This window comes from Hydra vulgaris, chromosome 02 (assembly GCF_038396675.1).
Source record: "Hydra vulgaris chromosome 02, alternate assembly HydraT2T_AEP".
Taxonomy (NCBI): domain Eukaryota; kingdom Metazoa; phylum Cnidaria; class Hydrozoa; order Anthoathecata; family Hydridae; genus Hydra; species Hydra vulgaris.
The window spans coordinates 9,223,672-9,242,500 of record NC_088921.1 but is presented as its reverse complement, the minus strand read 5'-3'; the positions used below and the strand labels follow the sequence as shown (position 1 = coordinate 9,242,500).

General features: G+C 30.7%; 1 non-coding gene across 2 annotated transcripts; it reads left to right on the top strand.

Moving 5' to 3' along the window:
* The first annotated feature begins 2,222 nt into the window (after positions 1 to 2,222).
* On the top strand, positions 2,223 to 18,261 carry LOC105847794 (usherin). 2 transcript variants are annotated; one of them, XR_010636537.1, is made up of 7 exons: positions 2,223 to 2,341; positions 7,590 to 7,669; positions 7,890 to 7,956; positions 13,571 to 13,695; positions 16,841 to 16,912; positions 16,990 to 17,056; positions 18,185 to 18,261. It is a non-coding gene; the product is annotated as an usherin (transcript). The 2 variants fall into 2 exon arrangements; XR_010636538.1 differs by lacking the exon at positions 13,571 to 13,695.
* Positions 18,262 to 18,829: the final 568 nt, after the last annotated feature.

Below are 18,829 nucleotides of genomic sequence, written 5' to 3'. Positions count from 1 at the left end.
CGTATGCTTTTTCACCGCCAACCACCCCCTCCTTCCCCTCCTTGTATTTTGCCATACAATTTTTTGAGTACCCCCTACCTCCCTGAAAGTACCTACACTTTTAACCTACCAACCCAATATTTTATGATATTTTTTTTAATTTAGAGTCTCCATACCTTTTTAATTGACCTACTTCCCCCCCTACCCCCCTACCCCATCTCATATACGCCATTTGCAGACCTTTTACTCTCCGAGCGTACGTACTTTATGGACGATCCATTGTTGGAGTTAATCAGAATAATAATTGAATAAGAAAAATATATGCCGTAAAATCGCCTAAGTTCGGTCCCAATGTAACTTCGGTCACCATGTAACTTCGGTCATTTAAGGAAAAATATAAAAAAAGCATGCAAAACTCAAATTTTACGAAATTTTTTTATCATATAATATTTGTAATTAGTTCGTAAATATGAATCTATAAAAAAATAATAATGTTTTTATGCAACCTGCAGAAATAATTCTTTAGCAAAACATCAATTTGAAAAAATGCATACTATTAAAATCTAAAATCTTAAATTATTAAAATAAATGATCATATTTAATCTTAGTATTATTAAGAATCACCAAATTAATTATATTTACAAAAAAAAAGTTATCTTTAGAAAATTAACTACTTTTTTTTATAAAAATTAGTGAAATTTGGAAATACTCTAACTTCGGTCATTCATGGATAAACAAAGGAGACAATGAGCAGTAATATTGTAAAAATGTTGATAAGTGTTGCAAGTGTAAAATTTATAGGTAACTTTACCTGTAAATTTACCAGCAAATTTTGACAATTTTATAATGGATACACACCATTGTATTTTATTTGAATAAAAAGTTTGTTCATTATTTCAAAACTAACTGACGGTTCTTTGAGTTCTAAAAATTATCAAGCTTGTGACATTTTTTTTTGGAGATAAAATTACAGTCTAATGACAATTGATACTATGGATACTTTGCAAATCCTGTGACAATTGGTGGATCTTGCTGTTCTACTATAATGAGAAAACCTTTTTAACTTAATTGAAAAATATATTTTTAATTTTATTAACCAATGGCATAGCAAATGCGATAATGGCTAAAGTAATAAAATAGTTGACTAATTACAATAAAAATTAAAAAAACTACTACATATATTTAAAAAAAGCCTTTTATTTATGTGCTCTTTCTTGTTTTCTTTGGTGCCCCAAAAGACTTCTTTTTTTTAAGCCCGGGGGCGACGCCCTTCTTAGTTTATTACTAGTATTACCTGAATTTATATCATAATTTTACAATAAAACAACATTTAAAAATTAGTTTTCATTGTTTGTGACATTAAGTTTGTGATACGTCATTAGTATTTATATAGCAGCCAGACTTATGAGATGGTATTGAAAGTTTGGTCAAAGTAGATGTTTTTATTGTAAATTAAATATTGAGTACTAGTTTTTATTTTACATTTTTTTATTTTTACGATATCAATTATCAATATAATTTTCTCTATGTTTCAGGAAAAAAAAAATTTTTTTAAATTTTTTTATTTATGCATGATAAATAAATGTTTTAAGCTTAAGTGACCAAACTTAGGCAATTTTACGGTATATATATCTTTTAGCTATATGCTATATAATTTAGAATACTTGTGAAATTTAGAATAGACGCAAAGCTCTTTTATGCTGCAGTTTTCATTAAACTTGATTTGCTGTTTTGATTTTTTTAATTTAACTTAAGACAAAATATCATAAAATGAAAACTTTTGATCTTTCTTGTACATCTGTTTGTATTTTTCATATTTCATATACATACATCTGTTTGTAATTTCTTTCAAGTTAATTAGTTGTGTTTAGAAACTTTTTTTTAGTTGCATTTAGAAACACAGTTACCCTCTTTTTTTTTAAGTTTATTTGTTGTGTTTAGAAACACAGTTAACTTTTAATTTTTAAGGTTATTAGTTATGTTTAGAAGCACAGTTGAATCTTTTTTAGTTAAACTTTTCTTAATAAATAGTTTTTTTTTCCAAACTTTTTTAATGTTTGAAATGTAAACAATATGTACATACATCTCTTAGCATTTTTGTTTTAAGTTTATTGTTGTATTTAGAAACTTTTTTTCAGTTGTATTTAGAAATACAATTAACTTTTTTTTAATGGTGTTTAGAAACAGTAAACTTTTTTTTGAAAACATTTAAAAAATCTTTTTATAAAATTATTAATTTTAGTACCCAGTGCTCCTACAAAATTTTGTGTTCTTTTTTCTACCACATCAAAATTGAAACTTAGCTGAGATGAACCTTTGGAAAAAAATGGTGTAATTATAGGGTATGAACTCTCTGTTGAAGGTATAAAAATCAATATTTTCCATGATTTGGCATTATAAGTATTAATATTTTTGTTATACTTTGTTTGTATATTTTTATTTATATATATTTTGTCATGATAAGTATTAAGAAAAAGAAAAACTAGATGAATAAAGATTTTTTGAGTATAAAGGAACAATAAGGATGAGATAAACGCTTGAGCAGCGATAATAGTAGTATTTGTATGATTGAGGAAGAAATGCAATCTTTCAACAATGGACAAAAACTCTGCATCTTGAAAAATGCTTGGCATCTAGAGTTATCCAACTATATTTTCTATGTGTTTTTTGACCTTGTTTATAAAAGAAAGGACGTTATTAGAAGCACTTGTTTAAATATGACAACAGAGTTCCACACAAAGATGAATAAAAGGTTGATAAATGTAGAGAATGGAATCAGAAGTAAGAAAATGACAAGCAAGGTAAATGATTAACTATAGTAGAGACTAACTTTGCAATGATTGAATGTTTCCATGAGAGTTCAGTTTTTTGAATTGAATTGAACAATTGATTGAATGTTTTCATGAGAGGTCAGTTAACAAAAGTAAAAGAAATTTAGAGAAGATATTAAGTAAAAAACTCAAAAAGAGTGTCTCACTTATTAAAAAAAGTGTGAATGAAAAAAAAGAGTGAGTGAAAAAAGTCAATATAGAAGTAAAATTAAAATATTTTTTTTTCAGTAACTGCTCCTATCTGTCACAGAAAAGAGATCTTCATGATGATTTCATAAAGGAATCATGAAGGAAATCTCAATGAATAAATGAAACATCGTGTAACATCATGAAGGAAATGAAACATCATGAAGAAAATCTCAATGAATAAATGAATAAAATTTGAAATGAATAAGTGTGTTATTTCTCACACACTTATTTATTTCAAATTTTTATAAAACAACTTAAATACTGTGGTTAGAAAAGAATGATTCAATAATTTTGAAATTTTTCTGAGATGCATCTTATAAAGAAAGTTTATTGAGAAAACCAACATCAAAAACCAGCATCAAGATATATGATAAATATCAAAAGAATCATATCAAGATATCAATCAACCATATCAAGAGAGCAACCAAGAGGCAACACCCTTGCCTCACTTTATCAATGTCTTGCCTCGCTGCCTTCTACCTAATCTTTTTATCTTTTCATTACTATGGTTACAATGAGTCAGCAGTAAAACAAGAAGATTAAATTTATTCATTTATGTCTCAATTCAGATAGCAAATAATTAAATAATAAATAATATTCAGGTTTAAATTTAATTTCGGAATTAAATATTTAGACTCAAGATGAGATTTTAGAAGTATTTTACTGGTAATAGTCTAGTAATTAATAATAATAGTAACTAGGCAGCAGTTAGAAGCGACAGAGCCATCACCAACAAACATTTCAAACTACACCTCTAACTTCCAACAAGGCTGCAAACAATCACTATTAAGTTGTGAGCTACTAGAAAAAAGTATAGAGTTATATAGCAAGGAAAGGATTGGCAGAAGACTTTAAAATTTGAAACTGAAATGTTACTTGAAACTGAAAAAACAATAGAGTTATATAACAAGCAGATAGACAGAAGACTTGATAAGTTGAAGGTTGTATGAGTCAGAAAAACATGAAGATGGGAGAGAGTTCCAAAGGGTTAAAGTGCAGAAAAAAACAAGACAAATAAAAGTTTTTAGAGCATGCAGGGGCAGTAAAAAAATGAGACTTTGCTGAATGGCAAAGTTTTAGTAAGTTTTAGTTGATGGAGCTTGAGATGATAGCTTCTAGTATTTGTAAGAAAGAGATTTGTAAAAAAGAAAAGAAAGAGACTTTATTAAAACTTTAAACTTTACTTTAGATGGGAAGAAGCTCAAGCTTAGCTGATAGAGTCCATCTTTACAATGCACTTTGTCTAGAAGGGAAAGAGCATCATTAGAAGAAATAGCCAAAATATGACAGCTGTATTCAATACAGGGATAAATAAGAGATTTGCAGAGGTAGAGAATGGAACCAGGAGTAATAAAATGGTGAGCACGATAAAAAGAAGCAATCTTAGCAGATGCTATTTTAGCAATCAGTTGTATATATAGTTCAATGAGAGGTCAGTAGTGAACAATAATCCAAGAAGATGTAAAAAAAAAAAAAAAGGACTTAGAAAGAGGGTTCCCATTCATCAATTTAGGAATGTCGACAGTATTGCGATAATTGTTTGCAGTGAATAACTAAGTTTTAGTGGAAATTAAATGGAATTTAAAATTCACAAGTCACTACAAGCCCCAATTTGTTATAGAACTGAGATCAGATTCAAGATCAATTGCCTGTTTTTAGCCATTGAAAAGAGAAGATTTTTTGTCAAGGCAGGAGTATAAAGTTAAATCATCAGCAAATAGAGCCACTTTAGATTCAAGTTTGTCAGGACGACAATGTAGATAAGATACAAAACAAGACCAAGGATCGAATTTTTAGCTACCCTTGAAGTTACTGGAATTAAAGAAGAGTTTTTTTTGGTGTTCATCGATAAAATAAAACGAATAGAAAAAAATAATTTGATAATTTCAAAATCAATTTGATAATTTCAAAATCTTTCCCAGATACACTATATGAAGCAAGCTTGTTAAGAAGACCCGCATGCCAAACTTTATTGAAAGCTTTAGATATATTAAGAACAATGGGCTATTGCTTTGTCTTACTGCCTCCATCTAATGCACAATAGAATCTTTCAATCACAGCAGTTAGCAAGTCACCCATAGAGGAAGAAGATCCAAAATTGTATTGTCTGACAGTAAGTTATTTGACTCAAGATAGGATGTTATAAATTTGTTGATTAATAACTCAAAGACCTTGCTAATGACAGATAGAAGACTGATTGGACAAAAGTTAGAGAGGTCATGATGTTCTCCAGAAATTTTTAAAATTTTATATGCCACCGAGTAATTGGTTAAAAATCTTGCTTTTTAATCTATTTAATCACATAGACTAATTTCTAGTTTTAACAACATTTAAAAAGTATTTTTTAAAAATATATAGAATCAGGGTTGCTATTTCATTTGGTCTTGGAACTTTTTTAACATTTATAACATTTTTAATTAACATTAAAAGAAAAAAAATTATAAAGTAATCATTTTTCAATATACACTTATTTCATTTTTCAATTTTACACTTATTTTCTCCTCTGCTCTGGTTTTTTGCAAGGGTGAAGCTGTCTCTTAATTTGACTTCCAAACTTTCATTGATGGCTCTGATAAAAGTTTTACAGACCTTTCCACTGATTTGAACTGACTATTAACAAACCCTAAGCTGTAACAAAGGGCTCCAAATGTGGCCTTGACAATTCACACCAAAAGTACGAACAGGGACACCATCTATGCTCAACATGGCACTGTTAGTGCTCTGCTATTTTACAGCTGTTGATGGAATCAACCTCATTGAGAGCTACCACAGAACCATAAAACTGTGTTATAGTGCAGTATTCTTTTTAGGAGATAATAGAATGAGTTGACTTGTCATACAAACAGAGTCACAAACAAACCCATGCATTGAGTCAAAAAGATCCAGCATTCAACATCCTTAACTGGAAACAATACATTATAAATACATCAACGCCAGCCTAAAAGATGAAGAAGGGGTGCAAGGCTTGTCAACAGATAGAACCTGTTTACCCCTTAAACTTAAACCCCTTTGCCGCTTATTAGAACAACTGTTGCAACACACTTTTATAAAGTGTAATTTATAATAAAATTTGATGACATAATTAAATAAATTTTTTTTCTTCTTCAGTTTGACTAATATAAAAATTATCCAAATGGCCAGTTATTATAATTTTTGCATTACCTATTTTTCTTGCAACTTTTTTCTTTTTCTTATCTTTTTGGATATTTCAAAGTCTTCTAGTTTCAAAATGGCTCTTACTTTTTATAATCTTTTTCTGAAACTGGAACTTTATTTTAGGGAAGAATTTAACTAAATTTAAGAGAAAGTTTTTCAATTATTAACAAGCATAAAACTAAAATATAATAACACAAAAAAAACAACAAAAAAACAACAGCAAAAAAAAACCCTGTTTGCTTTCTTCACAGAGACATAGTACTTATTAGAATAACCCTTGCAACAAACATTTCTAAAGGGTAATATTTAATAAAATTTGATGACATAGTTAAAGAATTAAAACTTGACAGAAACTTCTGTAAAATTTGTAGTCAGTTTTGTAACAAATTTTTTTGATCATACTTGTTTATAAATTCTAGATTTTTGTATGTGTATTATTAGCTTCAAACCTGTCATCACAATTTAAACGAGGAAGATAAGTTGGTATATCTGCACGCAGATATATCAAATAATTTAAAAATGTTTTTTAATAACCAAGGAACACGAATTTTATGTTTTGAAGCTTTAGTGTGAAAATACTTTTTTAAATTTTCAATATGTTATTTCTTAGATGTTTCTTCTTATTAAGTGGTACATTTTTTTAAGGTTTTAAAATGACAAGAGAATCAATTTTCTTAGTTAAAATATGTTATGTAATTCAGTATGCTTATATATAATATATAAGCATATTGAATTATCTATTTATATGCTGGGAGGTCACTAACAGGTAGAACACAAGACTTTATGACGTGAAAAGTTTTATATGTGGTTTATTTGTTTTAAATTTATGATGTGAAAAGTTTTATATGTTGTTTTGTATTTCATAATATTTTAATAGATGCATAAAACTTATTTTGTTTTTCTCAAAAATCTTTCTTTAAGGTATATTTATTTGTTGATAGTTCAATTTTATACTCCAGTATATAAAAGGTTTTTGATTGTTTATAATAGATGATCTTAAATGTAATCTCTCTTCTGTGTGTTTGCAATGACTGGTGAATTTTAGTACAAACAAAATTTTTTTACTGCTTGTTATTATTGCAAAATTTTTAATGTTTTTATTTTGATGAATGAAAACTCCACTACTGACCACTTGTCAAAACCATGTAAAAAATTTTCAATCGACTACAAAGTTGCTAAAGTTACATCTGCTATTATTGCATCACTTTTTTGTACTTTTTATTTTTTCTCCTGATTCCTGATTACCTCTGATTCTGATACCTCCATCTCCTGATTACATTTGATTCTGATACTTCTATTTCCTGATTCCTGATTTCCTCTGATTCTGATACCTCTATCTCCTGATTACCTCTAATTCTGATAATTCCATCTCCTAATTCCTAATTACCTCTGATTCTGATTGATTTTTTGGTTTTATTTTTTTATTTTTTTAAGGAAAATCAATAAGTATATTTTTAAAGACAAAAAGTTATATAATGACACATCTACAATCTTCAACTCAGTACAATTTTGAGGTATTGAGATATTCCAACAATTTTTTTAGTTAATAATAATAAATTAACTACAAATTAATAAAATAATTGCTTAATTTAAATATTTTAACTTTTTGCTTGTAAATTGTGACTGTTTATAGATAATTTTAACATTAGTTTTAAATTAAAAAAAAAAAAAAATTCCTCACCTTACATAAAATAATTTGTTAAGGTATATAACATAAGCAGACATTTTGTTTAGATACGTGCTCTAACTAGTGAAGGAAAAGGATTAGCAGCTTATTTGACATCAACAACAAATACTCTTGGTATTTTTTGTTATAAATATTTTATACATTAAACAAAGTACAATTATAATTTAATATTTTTAAAATGCATTTCCACATCTTGAAAGCAGGATATACGCACCAGGCATGATATAAGGCGCAGGCACCTATATCTTTATAGGGTATCATCAAGTAGCAAAAGCTACTTGTTGATACCCTATAAAGATATAGGGCACAGACAGACAAACTGGGCAAAAAAGATAAAAGCTTTAAAGTAAAAGTCCTTTTTATAAACTTTATTTGAACAACAACAAAATTCATTTAAACAAAAAATTCTATAAACTGATTTTTTTTACTTTTGAGAAGATGCGGTAGTGGTGTAGTGGTAAGAGCGCTCGCTTTGTAAGCGAGAGGTTCGGAGTTCGACTCCCACCATGTCCCTGGAAGTACCGCGCTCAACTTAGTTTCTCCGCGCAGCGGCCTTGCTCAGCAAGGTTCGTGTTTCGGAGTTAAAGAGTTGAGAGAGGGTTGTACCACGAATAATGACTTAAAAAATAAAAATAAAAATATTAAAAAAAAAAAAAAAAAAAAAAAAAAAAAATGAGTATCCTCCTCGACTGTAGTGGCCCCCCTCGGGCCTTGGGGAGGTGAATAATCTAAAAAAAAAAAAAAAAAAAAAAGATCAAGAAGTTAAAATTTTTGGAGAACAGAAGTTTGTTATAGCTGTGCGAGTTTGTCATAAGTAATTAGGATTATGGCCAAATTCCCTTAATTTAAGGCTGGAACTAGGGCTAGTTTTTCAGTCATAAGTCAATAATAAATCCATGCATAGATGTTTAATCCATCATGGTTTTCTGGGATATGACTGGGCTGGCTTGGTGTAGTTAAGAGATAAATCTTTTACGCTGGTTACTAACAACACAAGACTCTACTGAACGACATAAACAGCACGGACTTACACATTACACCTATACACCCTTATGCACATATAGCCTTTTTACATCGTTTGCATGCTTTTTGTTCTTTTATAAAATAAACTATCCTTGTTTGAACTCATTCTTATTTAGGTAATATTTTCTTTTAATATATAGTATGTGGTTGGAATGTTAAATGCAGATTTGTATGTTATGTATATGTGGTTATCATGTGTGATTGTTTTTTCATTTTAGGATTCATATAAATATATAAGAGCGATTCGTTTTGACTGGCGGCTTTTGACATATTTTGTTGATGGACGTCTTTTTGTTGTTGTTTTGTTATGGTCTCAAAATTACGTTTCATTCGGATCGTAGAGAAAGCTTTACTTTTTCGGAAACTTCGATTTATTAAGTTTGAAAAATACACTGTACAAGAAAGGGCAACCAGCAGTCCTTAAAAACCTGAAAAAGTCCTGGACAAACACGCATTTAAGTAGTCAGGTCAGGTTATCCTGACAAACACGCATTTAAGTAGTCAGATCAGGTTATCTGGACAAACACGCATTTCCTGGACAAACATGCATTTAAGTAGTCACGCAAGTAAACATGCAAGTCCTGGACGCATTTAAGTAACACGCAAGTCCTGGACGCAAGTCCTGGACGCATTTAAGTAAACACGCAAGTCCTGGACAAACACGCATTTAAGTAGTCAGATCAGGTTATCCTGCAACTGGTAACATGTAACCCAGTAAAATCTGCTTTTACAGTCAGATCAGGTTATCCTGCTACTGGTAACATGTAACCCAGTACAATCTGCTTCATGTCCAGCTGCCCTGTAGGATACGTCTTTTTAGGCTAAGGCTAGGAGATGCCAACTCTGATTTAAAACACCCCCCGCCTTGGGGCTCTTGGTTGATTAAAGGCTAGAGATGGTGTCTCGATAAAAATATTCATCTTGGGCAGATGTTAAATGCATCCGGCTACTGTCTTGTAGAAAGCCTCTTAGGCAAAGACTTAAGGGGTAAACAGATTCTATTTGTTGACCAGCCTCGCACCCCTTCTTCATCTATTAGGCTGGCGCAGATGTATTTTTAATACATTGTTTCCAGTTTAGGATGTTGAATGCTGGATCTTCTTGACTCAATGCATGGGTTTGCTTGTGTCACTGTTTTTATGACTAGGCAACTCATTCTATTATCTCCTAATGAGGGTACAGCTCTAAAACTCAGTTTTATGGTTCTGAGGCCGGCTGGTAGTCAGGTTTCCCGAACTCTGTGGTAGCTCTCAGAGAGGCTGATTCCATCAACAGCTGAAAAATATCAAAGTATTAACAGTGCCATGTTGCGCATGGATGGTGTCCCTGTTTGTATGTTTGGTGTGCATTGCGGAGGCCACATTTGGAGCCCTTTGTTATGGCTTAGGGTTTATTAGTAGTAATGAGGCAATTGCTTGGGCTATTAAACGGTGTTCTGAGTACTACCTTTGCTTTCAGTCAAGTTCTTCAATCTAATTTAAAAATGAATAAAGTACCAAAAACTATAAAACACAAAAAACCATCATCATCACCAAGTTCTCTAAACCTATCATTCACTAATATTCGTGGTCTTCGAAGTAACTTTTCTTCTGTTGAGTCTTATCTCTTGCAAAGTTCACCAGACCTACTTGCTCTTTGTGAGACTAATTTGAGTTCGGCTGTCTCATCTTGTGATCTTAGTGTTAATGGTTATCTTCCTCTAATTCGTAAAGACTCCAATAGTCACATGCTTGGCCTGGGCATTTACATTCGTAAGAATTCACCCATTTGTCGTGAAACTAGGTTTGAATCCACAGACTATTCTTTTATGTGCTTTCGTTTAGCAACACTTCACTCTATTGCCTTTCTCTTTGTTCTATATCGCTCTCCTTCATCTCAAGACTGCAAACTTTTTGACGTTATTTCTGATCATATTGACCAAGCCCTCTCTCTTTATCCATCAGCTAATATAATTGTTGTTGGTGACTTTAATGCTCACCACTCTGAATGGCTTGGCTCTAGTGTCAGTGATTTGGCAGGCATTAAAGCCCACAACTTTTGTCTTTCTCAATCCCTAACTCAAATAGTCAACTTTCCAACTCGCTTTCCAGTCAACCCGAATCATTTACCTTCTCTACTCGACTTATGTCTTGTTTCTGATCCTAGTCAGTGCTCAGTTTCTCCACATTCACCCTGAGGTGCTTCTGATCACAGTTTGATCTCTCTAAAACTAATATCTCATTCTTCTTCATCACCTGAATCCCCCTATTATCGAACCTCTTACAACTACAGTAAAGCTGACTGGGATTCTTTCCGTGATTTTCTTCGTGATGGCCCTTGGGTAGAAATCTTTCGTCTTCCTGTCGACAAATATGCTTCCTACATAACTTCGTGGATTCAGGCTGACATGGAATCTTTTATTCCCTCTCGATGATTCCAGGTCAAGCCTCACTCTCCTCCATGGTTTTCTTCACACTGTGCTGCTGCGATTGCCAATCGAAACCGTAACTTCCATATTTATCAGCAAAACAATTCTCCAGAAAACAGACGTCTGTTTATTACTGCTATAAACAATTGTAAAAAGGCTTTGTCTAATGCCAAAACCCGCTATTCTCAGGTCATGAAGTCTTGTATCTCATCTCAAAAATTAGGCTCTCGTGACTTCTGGAGAATCTTTAATAATATCAATAATAAGGGCAAATCTATAATTCCACCACTCTTGTATGGTTCAGACTTTGTCACCGCACCTAAAGACAAAGCCGAATTGTTTGCTAAAAACTTTTCATCAATATCATCTCTTGATTCCACTAGTTGTGTTCTACCTGATATTGCCAACAAACAGGTTGATCCATTGCTTGACATTCATATCACTCCAACATCTGTATCTAAAATGATTTCCTGCTTAGACTCTTCTACAGCTTGTGGCCCGGACGACATACCTTTTATTGTCTTGCAGAAGTGTTCTCCGGAGCTGTCGTCTATACTCACAAAACTATTCAACAAGTGCTTATCAGAGTCTTGCTTTCCAGCCTGCTGGAAAGCGGCATCTGTTATCCCTATCTTCAAAAATTTTGGAGAGCGATCTGATTCGTCTAACTACCGTCCCATAAGTCTTCTTCCTATCATAAGCAAGGTTTTTGAATCTTTAATTAACAAACACTTAATTTCTCATCTTGAATCGAATAACTTACTTTCTGACCATCAATATGGATTTCGATCTTCTCGTTCTACAGCTGATTTGTTAACAGTAATAACTGACAGGTTTTATCGTGCATTAGATAAAGGTGGAGAGGTTAAGGCTATCGCTCTTGACATTTCAAAAGCTTTTCATAAAGTTTGGCATGCTGGTCTTCTCCATAAGCTTTCTTCTTATGGTGTATCCGGCAACATCTTTAAGATCATTGAATCCTTCCTTTCCAATTGTAGCATAAAAGTTGTCCATGATGGACAACACTCTTCTTCTTATTCTTTAACTTTCGGGGTTCCTCAAGGTTCTATCCTTGGCCCTATACTCTTTTTAATTTATATTAATGATCTTCCAGATATTCTGACATATAAGGTGGCATTGTTTGTTGATGATGCTACCATTTATTCTTGTCGTGATAAAAAAACCAACACCCTCTGATTGCTTGGAGGGGGCATTTGAGCTTGAAAAGGATCTCACTCCTGCTACAGCATGGGGCTCACAGTGGCTGGTGAACTTTAATTCAGATAAACTCAATTTTTTTCAGCCAATCGTTATCGCAATAATTTAGATCTTCCTATATTTATGAACGGTGATGTACTCGATGAGTCACCTACTCTTCATCTTCTAGGATTAACTCTTACTTCCAATCTTTCTTGGAAAACATATCAAATCAGTCGCAAAATTAGCATCTGCTAAGGTTGCATCTCTTTATCGAGCTTGTCACTTTCTTACTTCGGATTCTATTCTCTATCTCTATAAATCTCAAATCTGGCCTTGTGCGGAATATTGTTGCCATATCTGGGGCGGATCTTCTAATGATGCCCTTTCTCTTTTAGACAAGGTGCAAAAACGCATTGTAAACATAGTTGGACCTGCTCTTGCAGCCAACCTCCAACCATTTTCACATCGTCATAATGTTGCTTCTCTTTCTCTTTTCTACAAATACTATAATGGGCACTGCTCTAAAGAGCTAGCGTCTCTTGTGCCATCTACTAAAATTCGTTCTCGTGTTACTCGTCATTCAATTAAGTGCCATCCTTTCTTTGTGACTGTTCCTAAGTGCTCCAAAAACGCTTATTCGTCTAGCTTTTTTCCTCGAATATCAGCTCTTTGGAATTCGCTTCCTTCATCTTGCTTTCCTGATTCATATAATTTGCAATCTTTTAAGTCGTCCGTCAATCGTTATCTTGCTCTACAATCTTCATCTTTTCTCTTTCAGTAACTTCCAACTTTAATTAGTAGCTGCTTGCAGCCTTGTTGGAAGCAACGATGTTTACTTTTTTTCTTAAAAAGTTCAATATTTCATTATCATATTTTTATCTTTTACAGAGTGTAAAAGATAAAAACATGTTAAGTCAAGTTGTTATTAGTTTTGCATAGATTTATGCTGAATTTAATAATTATGTATTTTCTGCAAAAAAATTTTTCTTTAGTGTTACTGTTAGTATTAGTAACATCTACTAGTTATTTTTCAATATCATATTTTTTCATAAATTAAAATATTTTATAAGATAATATTGTATGAGTTTTTATTATTAGATTATTTTGCACCCTTACCTCCTCAATTACATGTTCATGGTAAAACAGAGATTTTTATTGAGTGGGATCCTCCTAAAAATCTTCTTGGCAGATTAAATTATTAGAAACTTAGAATGGATAACATGGTTTGTTGTTTTTTTTTTTTATGTATTTCTACTTTAATTTGTTCTTAGTTTGAAATTTAACAAGAAATTCTCTGATTCTTAGTAACACTAGTTGTGACATGAATTAAAACTTTCTGATAGAAAAAGTAATTTAACGTTTAACAATGGAACACAGAGACTCTTAAAGTTTTTTGCTAATCATGCGAGGAACTTTATTGTTACTTGAGTCTTTGCTTATGCATGTTTCTTAGTGATTTTTGTCACCATTTACGTTCTTTCTTATTGTTGTTGTTTTTTTCTTTTGCTCCCAACAAAAAGCCATATTATGCTAAGAAGTTAATTATATAACCAAAAGCAGTAAAGAGAGTTAAAGAAAAGAAAACTGTCAATAGAAGACTGTAAAGTAAAAACTAGAGATGTGACACGTATTTTTGGTTCTTGTTTTTTTGGTTTTTTTGGTCGTTTTTTTGGAAAAAAAACGCAGGGGTCCGTTTTTTTGTTTTTTTGGGAAATATTCAAAAATTCATTATTTATGCTGCTAAATTTAATTTTAATGACAATATCTTAGTTCATATTTTAACTTCTGATTTAAATAGGGCAAATAATTTTGAAATTATTTTTATTTTGGTATGCTTGAAGGTTAACACAGTTGAAGCAGTCCTGTATAAAATTCTCTTAGATAATTTTATCTTCATCAATTTTATCATTATTGGTTTTTAGTGTTATATATTGACACAATAAACATTGTTTATTTACATTTATTATATTTAGATTTAACAATTGATATATATATATATATATATATATATATATATATATATATATATATATATATATATATATATATATATATATATATATATATATATATATATATTTATATATATATATATATTTATATTTATATATATGCATATATATATATGTATATATATACATATATATATATATATATATATATATATATATATATATATATATTTTTATTTATTTATTTATTTATTCTGATTCACTCCCAACAAGACTGTAATAAACAACTATTAAGTTGAGAGTTACTAGGAAAAAAAAAATAGAGTTATAGAGCTAGGAAACAGTTAACATAAGACTTAAAGAGTAGTAGGTTGCACGAATCAAGAAAACATGAGGATAAAAGAGTGTTTCAAAGGGTTAAAATGCGGGTAAAAGAACTAGACAAATAAAAGAGCATGCAGGGACAGATACAGTAAATAAATGAGACTTAGCTGAATCACAAGTCAAGTGAGTATGAGTTTTTGTTGATAGAACTAAGATGATAAGTCCTTTGAGCAGCAACCATGATAGAGTTTGTAGAAAAGAGAAAGAGATGCAACTTTACGACTATGGGAAAGAGGCTCAAGCTTAGCAGATAGAGTGGTTACAACTGTGTTTACAATGCATTTTTGGACTTTGTCTAGAAGAAAAAGTGCATCATTAGAAAAACAGCCCAAATATGAGAACAGTTATCCATACAGGGACAAATAAGAGATTTGTACAGGTAGAGAATGGAATAGGGGTAAGAAAATGACGATAATGATAAAGGGATGCTAATTTAGCAAAAAAGAGCACTCAGCGAGAGGGTTGCTATTTAATAATATTGAGATGTCAACAGTATTGTGGTAGTTGTTTGCAGTAAATAACTGTGTTCTTTTGGTGTTAAAATTTATAAGCCAAAATTTGTGAGCCCCAATCTGTTACAGAAGTGAGATCAGATTCAAGATCAGCTGCCTGTTCTAAGCGATCAAAAAGAAAAGACTTTTTGTCAAGACAGGAGTAAAAAGTTGAATCATCAGCAAAAAGAGCTACTTTAAATGTAAGGTTGTCGGGAAGATCATTAATGTAGATAAGAAACAAAACAGGACTAAGAATAGAACTTTGAGGTACCCCAGAAGTTACTAGAAATAAATAAAACTATTGGCCTTTTAGGATGACTTTAATAAAGCAGTTAAAAAGTAATGTTTTGATAATCTTAAAAACTTTCCCAGATACTTAATATTAGACGTCTGGGGAAGACCAGCATGCCAAACTGTGTTAAAAGCTATATATATATATATATATATATATATATATATATATATATATATATATATATATATATATATATATATATATATTTAGATAAAAAACTGAACTCAGTTGTTTTTATGTGCTGTGGTTATCTTTTGGGAATAATTTAAGTTTAATTGTCCAATATTTAGTTCATGCTTAAGCTCATTTTCTATTCAATAGTTCCCTATTATTATTTTAATTCATTGTAAAATTAGCATCTGCTAAGGTTATCGTTCTTGACACTTTCTTACTCCAGATTCTAGTCTTTATCTCTATTAATCTCAAAATCGTCCTTGCATGGAATACTGTTGCCAAATACAGGTAGTGGTGTACTTTATATGGTAGTGGTGTAGTGGTAGAGCGCTCACTTCATAACCGAGAGGTTCCAAGTTCGATCCCCACCACATTCCTGGTAGTAACGCGCTCAACTTGTTTCTCCGCGCAGCGGCCTTGTTTTTCAAGGTTTATGTTTTGGTGTTATAGAGTTTAGAGAGGGTTATAACCACAATTAAGTAGCCTCCGTGTCTGTAGTGGCCTTCTGGGCCTTGGGGAGGTGAATTAACAAATAAAAAAAATCATGGGGCAGATTTTCTAATGATGCTGTTTTTTTTTTAGACAAGCATTGTAAACATGTTTGAACCTGCTCTTGCAGCCAACCTCCAACCATTATCACATTTTCATAATTTTGCTTCCCTTTTTTTTTTTTTACAAATATTATAATTTAGGCTTAGGTTAGTTTATTTTTTCTAAAGTCTATTATAATTTCACATTATTGTTATCGCACTCTTTACTAATTGAAGGAAATCTAAAAACATAGTATGTTATTTTTTTCTGTAATAATCTTCTTGAAACTTTTTAGATTTTCTATTTTTTGGAAAGCTTTTATGTGCTTTGTTTTATATATCCTCTTGTATTGAATGTTGGACTTTTGTTAGCAAATGTTTTTCCTCCATATATCATTATTTTTGTTTAATACTTTTTTGAATATATATTTATTTATTTGATTTATGATTCAGAATTAAATTTATATATAAATCAAAAATATAGTTTCAAAACAATTAACGAACTGCAACTATGAATTAAGTTTAACATTTATTTCCAGGAAATATATAGAGGCATTGACCGCTGTTTTACTGCGCAAGCTCTTCAGCCAACTAAAGTTTATAGATTTACAGTAACTACATTTAGTTATATTTGAAATTTGTTTTTAGTTTTGAAATGTTATTCTGAAGTGAAAATATTAAATTTCAGGTTTCAGCTTGGATGAGTGAGGGTAGATGCGAAAGTTTACCAAGAACACGTCGAATAAGCAAACAATGTAAGTTGCTTCAATATATCCAAATATTAATAATAATACTATTAATATGGCTGAAATAGTAAAAAAAATTTTTACTTCGAAATCAGATTTGAATTTTTTAACTGTTCCTTTACTTGCTTTCATTTAGCAACTCTTCACTTGATTACCTTTTCTACACACTTTTTGGTGTTATTTCTTTTAGTCAAATTAACCAAGTCTTTTTATTCTTTATTCGTTTTCCAATGTTGTTATTATTGGTGACTTTTATGTTTATTAAACTCATTGGCTTGGCTCTAGACTTTGCAGGCCCTAAATCTAAAAATAAGTTTTATTCAAATCTCTTACGCTGAAGAAAGTTGACAACTACAAACTGGAATGAATTTAAAAAGTGTTTATATACCTAAAAGTACCATCTAGAGCAAGGGTGGTTAAAGTCTTTAAAACCAAGATATTTCTTGTTGTTTTTTCTCTCTTCATTTTTAACACTAAAATAAACTAAAATTTAGTTTTAAATAGATATTTATTAAAGACTTGTTTTCATTCTTTTATTTAGCATACCATTTTATCAATATTGCATTAACCTAACTTAAAAATATTAAGTTAGGTTAATGTTAGAAAATGCCGATTACATATATTTGAACTTGAATTAGTATCCGGAAATCTGAAATTAAAGTATTTGAATATTCGATAATCAAATTATTTGAATAAACATTTTGTGAAAAGTTCAATTAAAATATTAAAGATAATCTGGTAACATTTTTTAATTTTGTTGATTCTTGAGTCATGCACTTTTTTTGCAAATGAGTTTCTGTGGCACAAACATTAGAAATAAAGTTTTATGATGGCTTCCATTGATCATTTTTATATGATCATTTTTATTTCCGATCTGTTTCAAGTACAAATTTTGTAGGTTTATCAGGCAAACATTTTACGTCGCAAACATTCATATCTTACGTCGAGTTTATAAAAGAATGATAATCTTATGTTGCAATCGGAAATAGTGATCATTTAGCTTAACTTTTTATTAGTTCATAAATTCGACATATTATGTCGGATTTATTAATGACTAATTAAAATTTTGTTATTTAAAAAGTACTGGAAATGAGATTAGAAAAATTAATATTTTAACTTTTTTTTTTTTTATTGTAGCTACGTCATCGTCTATTTTAAAAAGAAGAATCTCTCTCAAAGAGTAATTTGAATCTCGATTTAATAAAATTATAGTAAAAATAAGAATGACAAAAGTACAAAATAAAAATGTTTGTTAAATATATGTAAATAATGTTTACAGTTATTTATATAAAGTTTATGTTTTCACAAAAGTTTTTTTCGTAAGATGGTATATTGCAACCTTAAAATGTCTTAAGGATGGAGATGAAATCCCGAGAAATAATGAGGTCCGTTCCAAAAAATTCATAAAGCTTATTCGTTATAGACGCAATCCAGCTAAATCAGGAAGATCAGTTGCAAAATAATTTGAAACCAATTCCAAATCCATCAGAAATTTGGTTAAAATAAACTTATGAATGAAAGCTAATAAAAAGATAGTTATCTCAGGGCTGACAACACTGGTTTCAAAGTGGAGGGGCACAATCATCAATTTTTCAAAAAGTCATCTATATCTAGAATTTTCTTTGAAAAAAAAAGGGGAGGGGCCGGTTTCTCTGTTATCTCTGGTCTGACAATCAGAAATAGGCTTAAGCGTATTAAGAGATGAAAATTGATAAAGAAACGACACCACCGACGACTTTTTCCAATGAAAAGTTATTCCTGCTTAAGCGCCCTGTTAATTGA